This window comes from Sciurus vulgaris (assembly GCF_902686455.1).
Source record: "Sciurus vulgaris genome assembly, chromosome: 7".
NCBI lineage: Eukaryota > Metazoa > Chordata > Mammalia > Rodentia > Sciuridae > Sciurus > Sciurus vulgaris.
Genome location: NC_136467.1, coordinates 43,603,115 through 43,620,688, shown reverse-complemented (window position 1 = coordinate 43,620,688; position 17,574 = coordinate 43,603,115). Strand labels below are relative to the sequence as shown.

Genomic DNA, 17,574 nt, shown 5'->3' with positions numbered 1-17,574 from the left:
AATTGATAGTGAGCAGAGTAATAGCCTCTGCTCATAAATTATATTATTCTCTTCATTCTTGGTGTTCAATGAGTAAAACAGAGACTGCTTGCTCTATAGCCTTAAATAAAAAAAGGGATGTGATAGAAAAATGGGCAGATTGTAATAGTAACATCCCACTTTGTTTTATGATAAAACCAAGTCTGTCATTACAAAAGAATATATGTGCGTGTATATATATATATATATATATATATATAATATGTATATATATGTGTGTGTGAGTGTGTGTGTGTGTGTGTGTATAAATATATATAACATATCCTACCAAAAAAATCTTGGGTTTTTTTTTTTTTTTTCCAGTATGCCCCACCAAAGACTGAATGCACTACACATTCAGTCTGCCATCTCATAATGCACTACACATTCTTAGCATTCTATCCAGGAAAGGACAAGAAAGCTCATGCTTTTTCTTTTTTTGTTCCTAAATGGCAAAAAGCCCAGACTTTTTGTTACTGTTCCATGGTAAACATTTGTCTCTCCAGTCACCCAGATTCATGATTCATTTGTTAGGGGCTTAGTGGGCACATTTTGGCCAGCAGCCTGCCATGTGCCCAGGTCCAGCCTTGAGTGAGTTCTGTACTGAGGAGGTGTCTCTTCTTTTGACCATACAAGAGCATGTGCATGGACTTTCTAACCAGACACAGTTTAGCAATGAGATAGGTATGCAGCCCAGGAAAGGCCTAAGGGGCACCTTGCCCAGGAATTACCACAGGCTCCACCTCGAGGGCGTCAACTCTGTGGTGGTAGAGCAGGAGCATAGTAGCTGAATGATTTTCTTTTTTCCCTCGCCACACTGGACAGGACAGACAGATGACTGCTCAAAGGTCCTGCCACTGTTTGGAACACGTGGGAAGGAAGTCTGAGACGGTCATACTTACCTTGTTTCCCAGTGATTCATAATGGCCTTTGGAGCTATGCAGCCTCATCATTTACATCATTTAAAAATAAGGTGTGTCTTCCATCGTCAGCTCTGAAACTCTCTAGAATGTCTGCATTGCTGTCCTCATAGTCCACCCTTATCATACTTGTTGGAACTCAGGCTCTTGCTCCCAAGGAAATCATTTCAGAGAACAACAAACATAGGAAACTTAAAGAGGAGCTGAGAATGTATGAGAAGAGAAAGTGAAGAGGCTGTAGGGCGGAGGCTCAGTGAGCTCCACATCCTTTTCGTTTCTATTTCCTTCAATCATTCTTTCAGTGAATAATTATTGAGTACCTTCTGTTTGCAAGGCCCTGTAGTCGGGGCAAGAGGAGCAGGGATGATCTTGAGGCACAGAGTATTTAGGTAGATGTGCTGGATAATGTGCCAGTAAGCATGGCTTAAAACAGGAAGTAGGTATAACATACAGGAAAACCAACCAGCAGACAACATTCAGGGGAGAAAGGAATAAATATAAAGAAGTATGAATTCCTGGACACATTGCCTATGCCAAATTTTATCCAGAGCCAGCCCTGTAGCCAGAAAAAGAGAAGTAAATATACGTTCTCTGCCCCTTTCCTCCCTGAAATCAGAACTCTGTCTCAAGTATAACCACAGTTCAACTTAATTACCTTCAATGGGTTTCAGGTGGGGAGAGGCTATAATTTGAAATATTTTCTACAAAAAATTACATTTTAAGAGCCAAACAATTTACAAGCAGATTTCCAGGGTTGTGTGCACCTACATGGAACCCTGTTCTTTCCCCTTTACAGGACTTAACTTGTCACATATTTGTAACTAAATATATAGAATTTAAAGATCTACATAAAAGCAGTCTGGATATGCAGTTGAATTTCTTTCTTTGCAGTTAAAATTTCAAGATCTATTCCCGGCCAGTATCTTTCTCCCTATTATAGACTCAAATAGTTTTCTTATGAATCTCTAGTATGAGTATTTTATATTAAATATTCACTAATAATATATAAATTGCACAGTTAGTGTTTTCCCCTTCTTAAATTTGTGGTGGAATTCTTTAAACTTTAAAAATCTTAGTATCCATCCAATCTTTCCTTGGGTGAAGTTTTTGAAGCAATGAAAAGTGTTTTTTCTTAACTTTGTACCAAGATCATTACAACTAACACTATGTACATTCTTGAGAGTGATTTTAAACGATTTGCTGCAAGATCAACTTAATTAATTTGATGACTTGAAGTCATTAAATCTGAGGTCTCTGCACTTATGACACAGGTATATTCAGACCCAAGCACATCTTCAGATTTAATTACTTTTTATGAATTATATTTCGAGACATTTCAGTACAAGTCATGAGACTTCATCCTTTGTTTTTATGGGATCTGAATCTGAAGAGATGAATCAGAGTGGTTGTTAACTCTGAATTAGTATTGTCGAGATTCTACTGGCAACACAACTGCTGATTTGGAATATGTGTTGTGACTTTAGTACACTTCAGTCATGAAGATTAAGTGCAAAATGTAACATTTCATAAAACATCAGAGAGTTCATGTTGGGTCACTACTGTGGTTCCCATTTGTATTTTCCTGGATACACATAAAATAATGGAGTTAATGCCCAATGTGACTAACTTTCTGAGAAAAAGAATGAGCCAAAAGGTTTTCCAAATTTTATGAATGGAAAAATCACAATATAATTCAGATATCCCAGAAAAGTTATTAACATATTCTAGCAGAAATCCCCCCTCACTGTGACAGTACCACATGAAGAGGTACTTGAAATAGCAGTCACTCAGAGAAGGGTGGATCTTGCTCTGCCATTTCATAACTTAGAACTTTTGACTTTATGCAAAATACTTGAACATCCTGGGCCTTGAATTCTATGTATAAAACATGAAGGGAATAAACAATGCCATATAGAGTTGTGAGAACTAAATGAAGTTCTGAACAAGAAGTACCAAAGAAAGCAGCTAGGACACAGCAGCTTTGCAGTCAGTAGTAGCTATATGGTTGCTTTTCCCAGGAAAGGACTGTTGAACCACAATAAGCAAGTAAATCCATCAGCACAGTCCTGTGAATCTTGGGACTGAATCCTAAAGAATTGTGAGAAAGCACAACTTTCTCATTAACTTGAGTGTGCTTTGTGTAGGGAACATAATGTGTGACCTAAGAGAGATTTAAGTTCACTTTCCTATTTTCTTTCACTTAATAGTTTAACGTTCTCAACCTCTTCCTTAGTGCTTATTTGGAGGATTGAGCCTTTGCTTAGAATTAAAATTGGTAATAAGAGTTAATTGTATAAAGTATAATCTGTATATATATTCATTTTAAATTGTTTTACCTTTCTTGGTCTACAAATGCCTTACCTTTATTAACCTAACTCCTTAAGAAGTTACTGAGAAATTGTATTGCTGGAAATTTCAGAAAGACAATGGGGGGCGGTCTTTGAAATATCCTATAAATTATCTTTATAGACTTCTGCCTGCCCTTCTACACACAGTATCAGTCCTACTTGTGGCTTCTGTAGTGTTTTCAGGTTCCACGTCAGGTGACAGTGGAAGTGGGTTGTTCAATCACAGTAGCCTTTATGACCTTAGCATAACTACAGTATATAACCTCCATGGAATACAATTTGGCAAAATACCCTATGAGTGCTGTTGATATCTAAATATTCATATCTAGTTAAAATCCAGTGATTTTTTTCACAGAGAAATAGTTTAAAGAATAACAATAAGAGAGAGCAATGCATACAAAAATTCACAGTAGTGTTAATTATAGTAATGTTGGAAATGACCTAATTTCTCAACAAGATGGAAATGGTTGGATAAATATCGGAATAAGTCAATGAAATAGTATGTAGTTGCTGAAGTAATAATTATGAACATTATGTAATACTTGACAATGTCTTTGTAGACTGTAAGTTTAAAAGCAGAACAAAATTATATTACTTTATTATTACAATGTCAGAAAATATGTAAGCTTGGATAAGTATTAGAAGTTAAAAATAAAAATTTTGTAGTTCGATGATGAAAATTGTGTATGTTTGACCTTTTAAAATATTTCTTATTGTCAAAATTGTTTGTGTCAAAGAAATAAATATTAAGCAATAAGTAATTGAACATAACCTAAAAGATGTACAACTGCCTAATGTATGTTCAGTCATATTTCTACATATCAAGGTTTAACTTCAGACTATTTAAATTACTAATTATATGAATAGTTCAATACATTTGTAGCTGCTTTTGTTTTTCAGTTAGTATGTCTAGAAACAGGCAAATGAAATGAATGAAAAGTAGAGGATATGGATTATTGCCTCAACTAAACAACTAGCTGAAAATCTAAAATGAGACAGTTTATTCTTCTGGAATTGAATTTTGTCAACTTTTAAAATGTAGGAGTTCTACTGGTGTGGCGGGCGAAATCCGGGGCCCAGGGTTATGCCACGTGCATCTAAAGATGGAGACTGGCAGAGAGCAAATGGCATCCTGATTATGCCTGGAGAGAGGCAGGAAGCGTTTACAATTGTCTGTATGATAATCAGTTCAGCCGACTAGCACGTGGACAGATATACTTTACATGTATGCTGGAGCAAGTGACTGCTTGACCTTTAACAGGATTGGATGGACATATCTGGTTACAATTGCTTATACATGAGACTGCTTATATATTGAGGGTGATAACTGAATAAAGGGGAAGTTGCTTCATGAATTTCGGAAGAGTACGTGTCTTTTGTCCCGCTGGTCTGGCCGAAAGAGCAAGAAGCGGCGGGCGAGCCGCTTGAAGCAAGCCGGGCTAGGAAGCGGCGGTTTTCAGTATACTGGGAGATTTTTGTAGGTTTATTTCCAGTCTAATGTTCTGTGATAGAGAGCCTATGATTCTATTTAATGTTTACCTCCTGTTTCAGTTATTAACCTGCATACCAATTATAGTATTAATTACTATTGTTTTATGTATTTATTTAAAATATCTCATCTGCTGAAAATGTGACAATTAGGTCTCAAATGATCACAAGCACGTTCACATGTTCACAAATGATTCAGTATTAAAATTTTCTTCCCAATGTCTAGCAATCCTAGGATTTATAAAAATGAAAAACAGAGTGCATTCTTTACTCATGCTTATTCTTTTTAAACTAATTGACATAAGAATGGTTTGGGAAACAATTTTAATTTTGAAATTTAATTAGAAGATCACAGAATTACAAAATTTTCCACAAAAATGATTGGATCACATATACTTTCTTAATTATAACTGCCAACTATAATTAATTAGGTATAATTGGTAAGTAAGAATTAGGAGCGATCCAATCAATTTATTTATGAATATAAAACAAATCCATAAGGCTGTTTAAAAATAAACTCCAGCAAGAAACTTCAAAGAAACCCTAAAACAAAACATTCTGATTCCTACCACCTTAGAACTAACTAGAATGGTTACAAATGAGCTATAAAGTTAGGGCCATTGAACAGCAGAACTTTACACTGCTTTTTTGACATTTTCAGTGTCAGGAAGGAAACAAATTGCTTCAATCAGAGACTTTGATAATTACTACAATTCAGGAGCTCACCACCTACAGGAAATGAAAATAGGGAGCATAGAGTCTGTCAAAGCAGTCTACGTTGCTTTGATCTTCAGTGAAACTCCATTTGCTGCAGTGCCTGGCAATCTCCACTTTACTGAACAGGAGGGATCATAATGGACACAGCATGTTGTTGGCTGATTTCAGGCAGGAAACTCCACCTCTTTATCTCTGATTCTTATTTTTGTATTTGACAAGAAGCTCTTCCTTCAAGAGATAACCTCATGAAATTGCATCTGATATGGCAGGAGGCAAAACAGGGGCAATTTGAGAATACAGATAAGTTTAAATGAATTGCTCAAGCGTTAGACTTTGTAGGAACCAACCAAATTTTATAGTGAATTCTTTCCTCAAACAGCTTTCAGTGCACACTCCAAGTCACTTATCCAGTAAGTAACTATTCAATATTTTTCTGTACCAGTACATACAATTTTTTAAACTGTAAGACAAAAATCATAAAACATTCAGCCTCAGCCAACCAAAATTTAAACATTCCATTGGCTTCAGGATTTCATTATTTAGCCCAAACTGTGGGTCAGATGAAAAACAGGAGTTAGAGAACTTATAATTTTAGATACTTTATCTTCTAATATTTGTGATGTAGAAATTTGGGGACTATATGGTCAGGAAAAGTGCAGAGGACATTTTTATCAGAACTGGTAGAAAGCTTGGAGAGAGAGAAAGTAATAGGTAAAATAAATTTTTCCCATGACCTTTGTTTGCCACTTACTCAAGCAAACCCCGCCCCCCTCCCCGCAAACAGAGAGCAGGGACAGACTGACACAGACAGTTTGAGGAATGAATTCTCATCATTCCTCAAACGTTTTTTGAGTCCCTCCCATTCACCAGACACTGTACCAGCACAGGATTTGGCAATGGCTACCAGGAGAAAGTCTAATTTCAGTCTCCAGGTGAAAATGGCACCTCTAGTTACTCATCTACTGACTATTCTACAGAACTCCTTATAGTTATGCCATTTAGACATCTGCCTTTTATACTAAGACAATTGGAAAGAGGTTAAAATAAAAAACATTGAAGACTGAGGTGGAAAAAAATGTTAGTACTTTTGGGTTGGTCTACTGAACTTTTCTCAGGAAATGCCACTCAGTGACATTTACCTAAACTGAAATAGCTACAACTAGTTACTTCTAATTGGGGAAAAAATGTTTTGTGTGGCTTGACTGGGGGTGGGGGAGTAAAGAGGAAATGAGAGTTACTTAAGAATTTTGTCCCATTTTGAGAATTTATTTTTCCCATTTCTCTTTGTAATGAGATGAATGCCAGGATCTAAGGAATATGCCCTTTTCACCTATAGTCTTTCTAATGGACCAAAAACTGAGATGTGGAAAATTTTAAGAATTAGGCCTTGCGTTTCAGCTGTGAGAAATTTTCGCACAGCTCTCCTGGCTCCTTCCTTGCTCACATCCACTCCAATAAACCCATAGTTTCATGAATGGTCCTGGAATTTGAGATCCAATTTCTGAAATTTGGAGGTGATTGTTCAACCCACTTGAATAATTATTAACATGTTGAGTTTGGGAATAGAATTTTAGAGTTTAGTTTCATTAGGGTACATGAAGTCAATTCTGTTATTTTGTGACATGGACATGGGGACTTTTTTCTGGATCACACAATCTCTTTTAGCGGTAATAAAGTAGAAATCCAGATTTCCTGACTTCCTTCTGCCACATCTTCTTATTCTGGTTTTCAAGATGCAATATCACCTATAAATAACATTTAGTTTTCAAAAAATGAATATATCAACTAAAAACTAGAAATATGAAACACTGGACTCTCTTCTCTCTCTCTCTCTCTCTCTCTCTCTCTCTGTTCGTTCTTCCTTCTTTTGGGTATTGGGAATTGAACCCAGGCACAATTTACCACTGGGATACATCCCCAACCCTTTTTTTGTTTGTTTGTTTAAATTTTGAGAATGGATCTGGTTAAGTTGCTAAGGCCTTGAACTTGAGATCCTCCTGCCTCAGCTTCCCAAATTGCTGGAATTACAGGCATGTGCCACTGTGCCCGGCCCAATAACTTCTTGAATATTTTCCTCTACCTGGGTTTGTCTCTTCTGAAGACCAGAGTTTCCTTGTAGGACTTTTTCAAATTATGGATAAAAATAAATTCTCTGAGAAGCAGGTCAGAAGTAAAATCCTGATGTTTGTCAGGTTTTATTTTAATAGCACCCTTAAAACTGGTTATAGAACATACATTTTATCCTATTCCAATTAATTGAAACTCTTCAAAGCCATTTTGGTAACAGAAACTGCTCTAATCTGTAATTAAATTCAGGCTATATCTTTTTAAAAGGATAAAATTGCTTTGGTAAGGACTCTAAAACTGAAAAAAAGTATTATTGAATCAGACTGGCAAAGCCTAGTCAAATGAAGGATGAGTCTCTTTATTCATAGTTCAAGCATTTACACCAATTTAATTAGAAATGAATATGTTTTTAATCTCTTATGCTTACAGAAAGAATGAGAAAAAATGTTTCTTTTTCTTAACCCTACTTGACAAAGAATAAGTGAGATACAGACTTTGATGAATGTCTCTAAAATTACATTTTTCAGGGAGTATCTATTTTGCTTCTGATTTTTTTTTTTTTTTTTTTTTGACACAATCACTTCATAGAAAAGGAAATCTGGTGTTTCTGAATTACTTTTGACCATTGATGTTAAGGGAGTTTTAAAACTCCCCAATAATAAGAACAGGGTGGGAAAAATGAGTAAAAAATAATAAAAGAGAATAAATCAGATAAACAATTATGCTTTCTTCATTTATTTGAAGGAGCATTTAAGAGAAGTAGGTGCTGATTCTCACATTCTTGCCCTTCAAGGTGAGAGCATGTTGACATGGCCCATTAAGGCCCTCACTCCCATCAGCATTGTTTTGACAAGCTTTAAAGGAGATGCTTCTGCGGTACAGTAATACCTTCTCCTTAGATAAGCTTTTCATCTCAGAGCAATCCACAGACATTACATCTTCAGTCATAGGAGACCTCAAGGCACAAAGTAAAAACAAAATGAATGTCATCATGGGAACAGCCACAGTGAGACATTAACACCTGTAGTTAAATATGTCAGCATCAGACTTCCGGCTGTGCCACCCACCAATTCACACCTTCAGTTAACTAACTTATTCATACCTTTAAGGTAAATCAGAATAAATTACTGAGTCATTACTAACAAAGGGGCAGAGGGTAGCATAACCCTCCTGAGTTCTTGGGAAGCAAATACATGTCAACTACTTAGTCGTTTAAGCAATGAAATCTATGTACATTAGTTTATGCACTTAGAAAAGACTCAGAGTTTTCAGAGTTCTGGTTTACCACTTGCCAGGCAAAGGAAACTGTAGAAAAGAGATTTACCATTTATTTATGAGGGAAAAATGAATTGACAAATGGGATGTTATGAATCTTCCATAATGAATCATACTTTTCTTTGTACAATGGAATGGAACAGTAAGAAATCTGATTCTAGCCTCTGTGTTCACAAGTTTATAATTCATCCAATGGAAGTATTCAAATAAAGGCCTTTTTGTAGGTCTTTGAGTACAGAAGTCTTACACTGTGCACAATAATTTTTTTTACTTCTGTCAAAATTTACTTAAGATCAGCAGATAATTAATACATTATATGCTAATAGATTGTGTAATTATTATGAGCCAAAATACTCAGTCAGGTGATTGGGAGGAAACAAATTCTTCAGGAGTCACAATCCCAAATAAGAGCTCCTTATCGATCAGTGCTTATTTTAATAATATTAATTACTTCAATACGTTATTTTCTTTTGCTTTGCTCCACTTATTTAAAATTACTTAACACCTTTATTGAAGTATATTTTATATTCCATAAAATTCACCCACTGGAAGTATATAACTTAGTGATTTTGTGTAAAATTTAGAATTGTGCAAGTTTGATCACAATCCAATTTCAGATGACTTTCCTCACTCTAAAAAAATCTCTCTCATGTCCAGGTTCAGTGAAATGTGTTTCCATCTCCAGTCCCAGACAACCACTGACACAATTTTCATGTATTTAGTTCTGCTTTTTCTAGAAATTTCATACAAAAGATGTGGTAGGCAGAATGGAAGCCCCCAAAGATGTCCACTCCCTAATCCTTGTATTGTGAATGTTATCTCACACATCAAGAGGCACTTGGTGATGTGAATAGACTTTCAGATAGGAAGATTATCTGGGTGGGCTCAATCTAATCACATCATCCCTAACCACACAGAAACTTTCTCCTCTACATCAGAGAGATACAGTAATGGAAGAAGGGCCAAAGAGGTGTGAGGTGGGCAAGACATAAGCTGTCACTACTGGCTTGGAAGATGGAGGAAGGGGCCATAAGCCATAGTAAGCAGTTTCTAGAGAGAAAAACTAGGGGAAAAAAATATTTGCCTCTAAACCCCCAGAAAGGAACACAACCACCCTATGGACACCTTGACTGTAGCCTAGTGAGATGTGTGTGAGATTTATGGCTATAGTAGTATAATATAGTAAATTTGTGTGGTTTTAAGTCATTAAGTTTGTAAACATTATTTTGACAGCAAAAGAAAACTCACAAAAATGGCTTCTCTCATTTAGCTGTCATTGGGATGTATTTTCTTGCTTCCATCGGTCATTCTCCTTTATTATTATTTTATTCCATTGCATGCACTATATTTTGTTGGCATTTGTATGCATTCTAGTTTTTGACTGTGTGATGGTATTGTAAACATGCATGTACAAGTCTTTGTGCAGATTTGTATTTTAATTTTTCTTGAATAAATGCCTATATTAGAATTGCTCAGTCATATACTAGTGGATGTTTAACCATTAAAACCTACAAAGCTGTTCTTCAAAGGGGCTATACCATTTTACATCTCCATCAGCAATGAATGAATCCAGTTTCTCCACATATTTGCCAATATTTTGTATGGCCAATCTATTTTATTATAGTTATTCTATTGTATGTAATTATATATCATTGTTACTTTAATTTGCATTATCTTAATTACTAATGATGTTGAACATGTTTTAATGTGCTTTATAGTCATTCACATATTTTCTTTGGTGAAGTGTCTATTAAACTACTTTGTCCATTGCCTTGTTATTTGTCCTCTTATTACATACTTTGTTTGATAGCCATCCTCTAAGATGACACTATATTCTGGGATTCATTATCATGTGTATTGTCTTCCTTACTGTCCCAGGATTGGTCTGACCGATAGGACCAATATCACATGGCAGAAATGATGGTATGTCACTCCCAAGCTTAGGCTATAAGAGATAATGGCTTTTTTCTTGATTTCTTTACTTATTCTTTGTCTCTCTTACTCCCCTGTCACCTCTTTTCATCATTCAAGAAGGAAAATCCAGCTTCACATCATGAAAATGATTAGATGGCCTATGAAGAGGACCACAAGACAAGGAACTGAGGTATTTTGCCAATAGTCAACAAGGAACTGAGGCATGCCAGCCACCACGTGAGTGGGCATGGAAGCACACACTCTTAACTGCAGATGACTGCAGCCTCAGCCAACTTCACAGTAACCTCTGAGCCAGAACCTCTTAGCTAAGCCACTCCCAGATTCCTGACCCTCAGAAACTGCATGACTTGATGTTTTAAAAGTTAAATATGAGAGCACTTTAGCATGTGGAACTAGATAACTAAGACTTTCTGAATGTAAGTCCATTCTTATATATGATTTCCCAATATTTTCCTCAATCTGTGGCTTGTATTTTCATTTTCTTAATGATGTCTTTTGAAAACCACAAGTTTTTAATTTGGATGAAATCAAATTTATCAATTTTTAATTTTGTAGCTCAGGTTTTGTGAAACATGTCTAAGAAGTCTTAAGTATTGAAAGAATTTAATGATTACACAAATTTACTATTGTATAGTACTATTGTCATTAGTCTGATACAAGCCTTATTAGGCTAAGGTCAAGGGATCTACAGGGCAGTAGTCCTTTCTGGAGGTTCTGGAGAAGAATATAGTTTTTATTTTGTTTCATTCTTACTTTTCCTTTCTAAAAGTTCAAGAAAACCAATAATCTATCCTACGTTTCCTTCTAAAATTTGTATAGTTTTACTTTTCATACTTAAATCTAAGATACATGCTTATTTAATGGTTGAGTCTGGCATGATGTAAGCATCTAAGTTTGTTTTTGTTTTTGTGGATTTTGCTTACATATAGGTATCTATTTGTTCCAGCACCATTTGTGGTAAATATTATCCTTTCCCATCGAATTGTTTTGGTATCTTTGCCAAAAATCAATTTACCATAAATGAATGAGTTTATTTCTAGACTCTATCCTGTTCTATCCTCTTACATTGCTGTGTGCTCTATTGATTACTGTAATTTGTTAAAATTTGGAATCAACGTAAGTCCACTAGCTGCATGCTTCTTTTTCAAAATGTGGTTTGAAATCATCACTATTTGTAAATTACAAAATTTTCTTTCACCAGCAAAGGATATTTTTAAATCAGATAGATGATTTGAATCAGATAGAACAAGATAGATGGATCCGTAATTTAACTGCTCATTCTTAGAGCTATTGCATCATAATAAAATATTAAGTTGATTTAAATAAATATTCCTCATATATTATTTTCTCTATGTTTCATAATGTGAAACATGATTAATACACTAATGTTCAATATAAAAACAATGGTATCTTTTGAAAGAATTTCTTATTATTTATTGATAGCCTGTAACCAGAGCACCATAAACAGACTTACAAAGTTCAAGTTGTCCTTGTTAGCACTCAGAATAGTAGAACCCAGAGAGGCTGGACAACATTCTAGCTTTCTACTCTTTCCTCCTGTGAGATCACATAATAAAGATTTTCTTGCTTTTAATTTCTGTTTTGCTGTTGTATCAGTGTTACTAGTCAAAGAAAAACGTTTAAAATTTCATTGAAGCATTGGAGGGTTATTGACTGGTGTACTCATTTTGCAGTCTGTATGAATAGTAGTATTATCTTCAGTGCTGGTTCCCTCTGTCATTTAGTCAGACCATTTCAAAATGAAAATGTCAAAAAAAATTTCCCATTTACCTCTGACTCTGCGGGCAGACAATATGGCACACTTGACATTCAGCCTAATCACCACTATTGAAGTAAATCATTTAGAAAATGTCAATGAACACAAAATAATATCCTTTATTTCATATTAACTGATTTAGTAGTTTCCCCCAAATCTCTATTTATGGGGGAATGTTTGGAAAGGACTCTCACTGTCCACTTATTTTTATGTTGGCTTATAGAAATATGTAGAACAAGAATATATGGACGTTTTTCAAGATAACTGAATTTGGGTTTAGGACTATTTTCAATGCATCTGTTTGCCATGTGGAGTTATGTCTTATCAAAATTAAATAACAATGGATAGTCCATGTAGAGACTGCCATGTGTGTTAATTATAAGAAGAATCCTCTAAAAATTATTAGGATATGTGAAACCACACAAATCACTGGGTAATAACCTTTTGTCCTATGAAAGCTAATTGCTAAACTGTAGTTTTTGCATCTCCATCTACCACTAGATGAGGCATGTTTGAACTTTCTATTCACAGTTCAACAACAACAATTTTCATGTTTGGAAAGGTAAAAAATCAATAAAACTATCTTTATTTCATAATATAAAAATATTTGGGATATTAAATAAAAAAGGTAAATAATAAGCATAGTAATTTCAATACTCATATTAGCTCAGATTTGTGCTGTACAAAGATTCTATGTGAGTGAGACATTAGCATGCTTTCAGGAAATGGTAATTGTCACCATATTAGTAAATTTAGATACCTTGAATTTCACTGACTGATCTGTCACTCATCTCCTACACTTTTTCTGATACGAACATTTTTTACTTGTAAAATTTGAAATCCTGTGGTTACCTTATTTTTATGTATTTACATAGTTTATATTTTATTAGGGAAACAGGAAACAGAAAATTAGAAGCTATTTTTCACCACTCACTTATTTAGAAACTAAATATCCATAATGTTAATGATAGAGTAATTATTCAAAAATAGAGAACATTTTTTAGATTTCAAAGAATATTTTGATTAATTTTGTAATACTTATCAATGACTCATTACTTTCTAGTTTTCGGCTTTCTGTTTTGTTTCTCATGAATGAATATGGATATCAATTGAATTAAATTTTCTTATATGTTATTTCAAACTATTTAAAATATTATCCAATGGTAGTTCTGTGTTCAAGTCTATTTGAAAAATTTACAGCATTATCTGAAAAAATTTGTTTTTATATTTATGATTTCTACCTATTACTTAAATTGGATAATCTTTAAAATAATCCTGCATAAACAAAACGATTCCCCAGTTTGTCATTTATGTTATGAAAAACTAATTTTTTGCAAAACATTTTACTTCAAAATCTTAAATATATGTACCATTTAGTAGTTGGAAAATGTAATGCAGGAAGAACATAATTTTCCACAAAGTGAAAAGTGCACCCAAAAAGTTAGGAGAGGGGAGTTTGAATGATCAGGGGAACTATGAGAAGCCTCTGCATGTGCAAGAAAATCCAAAATTCCTTTAAGGACTCTTTCTTTCCTGTGCACTGTATTTTAACTCATTTATTCAAAGTTGGATTGTTTTACTTTAAAAAGGAAAACAAGAAGAGAAATAATAGTTTTGTTTATACTCTATTCCCATTTTGCATTATTGCACTATTTTCCAATATCCTATAAAGTTTGTGTAATGAACACTTTGATGATGAATGTCACAAGAAGATATTTCTAAAGTAATGAACTGCTACTTTATCTAAACAGTTTGAGTTTCTATCGTATTAAATCAGTGACTTTTCTTGATTGGCAAAAAGATACTAAATTATAATTTCTTTGTATACTTTATCATTTTTTGAGTGAAGGCTTGAAGATTATGTCACAGTTTACTGGGGTCCACAGTTGTTTCTAGTCTTTTCTTTCTAAGTCAAAATAAAAATAGAGTTACTCTTTCAAAGTCATGAGTTTTGTATCCCTGGACTCAGCCAATCGCAGATCAAAAATGTTAGAGGAAAAAAAAAATTTGTCTATGTGAACAGATTTTCTTCTTGTGTTTCATTGTATTTCCTTATGAATACAATATAACAATTATTTGCACATCATTGGCATTGTATTAGATAGAAAGAATATAGAGAAGATTTTAAGTATACAGGAGTACATGTATAGATAAATGTAAATACTATGCTATTTTGCATAAAGGACATGAGCATCTAAGGATTTGGGCATCTGCTGAGGGTTCTAGGTTCTAGATCCAGTCTTCCACAGAGCTAAACAATGATTGGGTAGCATTAGAAATAGAATGGAAATATGAAGTTATTTTAAAAGCTAAGGAAAGTTCTCTTGGAAAAGCAGCATTATTAATAAATGTAGCCCTATTTTGCATATTGTTTATGGTGACATTCTTAGACTTCAGGGTAAAAAGAGAAATAAATATAAATACCTACTTTGCAAACTAATAGTTCAAACTACGAAAATTCTAGAAATGAAATTTCCCACTGGAGTGATTTATTTCCTACCTATGTAGCAAGTCAAGGAAACTCTCTTCTGATAATCCCGGTATTGAATGCTGTATTCACTGTGGGCCCTAGGGTAAGCAGATGCCTTGTCTTGTGTAGGCTTGTTCTTGGTCTTGCCTGACATCCTGATAAGTTTATATGCACAACTTTTGCTCTGCTTTTCCAGCCCATTCTTTTCTCTATTCATTAAAAAGCCAGCATTGGCATTCCCTAATGTTTTTCTAAAATTTTCTTAGAAAACTGAGGACATTGAGGGAAGGTGCCATCTACCATTATAGTAAGAGTGATTTATTGCTTTCATCAAATAGTGATAGAATCTCTGTTTTTGGTTTTTGTTTTAACTGTCACAATATATTCAATATACAGGAAGTTTTATTTTAATAAAATGCCAAAATAGAAAACAGAAAAAAGATCATTTTTTTTTGTTTTGCATTCATCATGAGAATTTTCAAAACCATTATTCAAAAATAATGCTTTCAAATATATTGAGTTATAGAATATGCTCTTTACTGGCATACCCAAATCTGAATTTGAATGTCAAAACCTACTTTTTGTTGTTTCTCCATAATTTTCAGCAAAATTCCTGGATAAAATTATAGGCCAATAATCAAAGGGAATAAGAAAATTATGTGACATAATATCCTTTAGTTTTTCTTGTTTTTCAAAACAAATTTGATATTGATAACAATTTTTGCTTTTCCTTTTAGTAACTGAGTAGCCTTATAAAAATTTTAATTCTATTAAAGATTTTAACAGTGGTGACTTGATGTTAAAATTTCATTTATTTTTTTTAATATATTTGGAAATTTAATGAATTGACATATCAAAGAAAATTGACACATCAGGAAATTTTTTTTCATTAAAAAATGGGTTCAAAAGATAGCCTCTTAGGACTGGGAATATAGCTCAGTTGGTAGAGTGCTTGCCTCGCATGCACAAGGCCCTGGGTTCAATCCCCAGCACCACAAAAAATAAAAGATAGCTTCTTCAACAAATGGTGTTGGGAAAACTGGAAAATCATATGTAACCAAATGAAATTACCCTATCTCTTACCCTGTACAAAACTCAACTGAAAGTGGATCAGAGACCTAGGTATTAGACCTGTAAACCTGTGCCTAATAGAAGAAAAAGTAGGCCCAAATCTCCATATGTCAGGTTGGGAACTGAATTCCACAACAAAACTCCTAAAGCACAAGAAGTAAAATCAAGAATCAATAAATGGGATTGTATCTAACTAAAAAGCTTCTTCACCAGAAACAAACAAACAAAAAACAACAACAAAAACAAATAAAACAACAACATCCAGAACATGAAGAGAGACCTTACAGAATGGGAGAAAATCTTTGTCAGCTGCACCTCAGACAGAGCATTAATCTCCAGGATACATAAAAAACTCAAAAACCCTTAATACTAAAAAAATAAATAACCCAATCAATAAATGAGCAAAGGAACTGAACAGATACTTCACAGAAGAGAAATACAATCAACAAATATGTGAACAAATGTTCAACATCACTAGCACTTAGAGAAATGTAAATTAAAACTACATCGAGATTCCATCTCACTCCAGTCAGAATGTCAATTATCAAGAATACAAGTAACAATAAATGTTGGTGAGGATGTGGGGGAAAAGGTAGACTCATACATTGCTGGTGGAACTGCAAATTGGTCCCACCACTTGCAAAGCAGTATGGAGATTCCTCAGAAAACTTGGAATGGAGCCACCATTTGACCCAGTTATTCCACTTCTTAGCATATACCCAAAGGACTTAAAATTAGCATATTATAGTGACCCGGGCACATCAAAGTTCATAACCACTCAATTCACAATAGCTAAGCTATGGAAGCAACCTAGGTGTCCTTCAGCTGGTGAATGAATAAAGGAATGTGGTACATATACACAATGGAATATTAATCATAAAGAAAAATGAAATTATGGCATTTACTGATAAATTAATGGAACTCGAGACTAGCATGCTAAGTGAAGTAAACTAATCCCCCCGAACTGAAGGCAGAATGTTCTTTCTGATGTGTGGCTCACAATAGTGGAAGAGAAGAGAGGAGGCTCATGGGAATGGATGGGGAATGGGGGGGAGGGAAGGGAAATGGGAACAGGAGAAATAGTAGAATGAATTGAACGTAACTTTCCTATGTTCATGTATGAATACACAACTGGAGTAACTCCACATCATGTACAACCACGAGAATGGGAAGTTATATTCCATGTGTGTATGATATGTCAAAATACATTCTACTGTCACGTATAACTAAAAAGAACAAACAAAAAATGGGTTCATTTTTGTTTATAATTATGTGTGATTTTGTAAGTAATGATATGTGCATTTAGTCCTGTTTATCATTATGTGTTTATAAAAGATAAGATTATCATTAATTTTTCAACTATGAGAACTTAAATTATGTTTAATTAGGGGTTAAAAACTCAGGCAATAATGAAAAATAAAGGTTGTCTTCTAGATTTACAAATATAAATGACATTGTCCTTCAAAGTTCTAGGGTTGGTTTGTTTCT

The 17,574-nt window shown here is 34.2% G+C and overlaps 2 long non-coding RNA genes across 2 annotated transcripts in view; both read left to right on the top strand.

Annotated features, from left to right (window-relative positions):
• The window catches only part of LOC306665050, a 506,589-nt gene that overhangs the window by 123,282 nt on the left and 365,733 nt on the right, over positions 1-17,574 (top strand). The window lies entirely within an intron of this gene.
• Positions 11,144-17,574, top strand: part of LOC306665049 — a 33,044-nt gene continuing 26,613 nt past the window's right edge. The window contains exon 1 of the long non-coding RNA XR_013764906.1: positions 11,144-11,184. This is a non-coding gene — a long non-coding RNA (uncharacterized lncRNA). The remainder of the gene's footprint in view (positions 11,185-17,574) is intronic.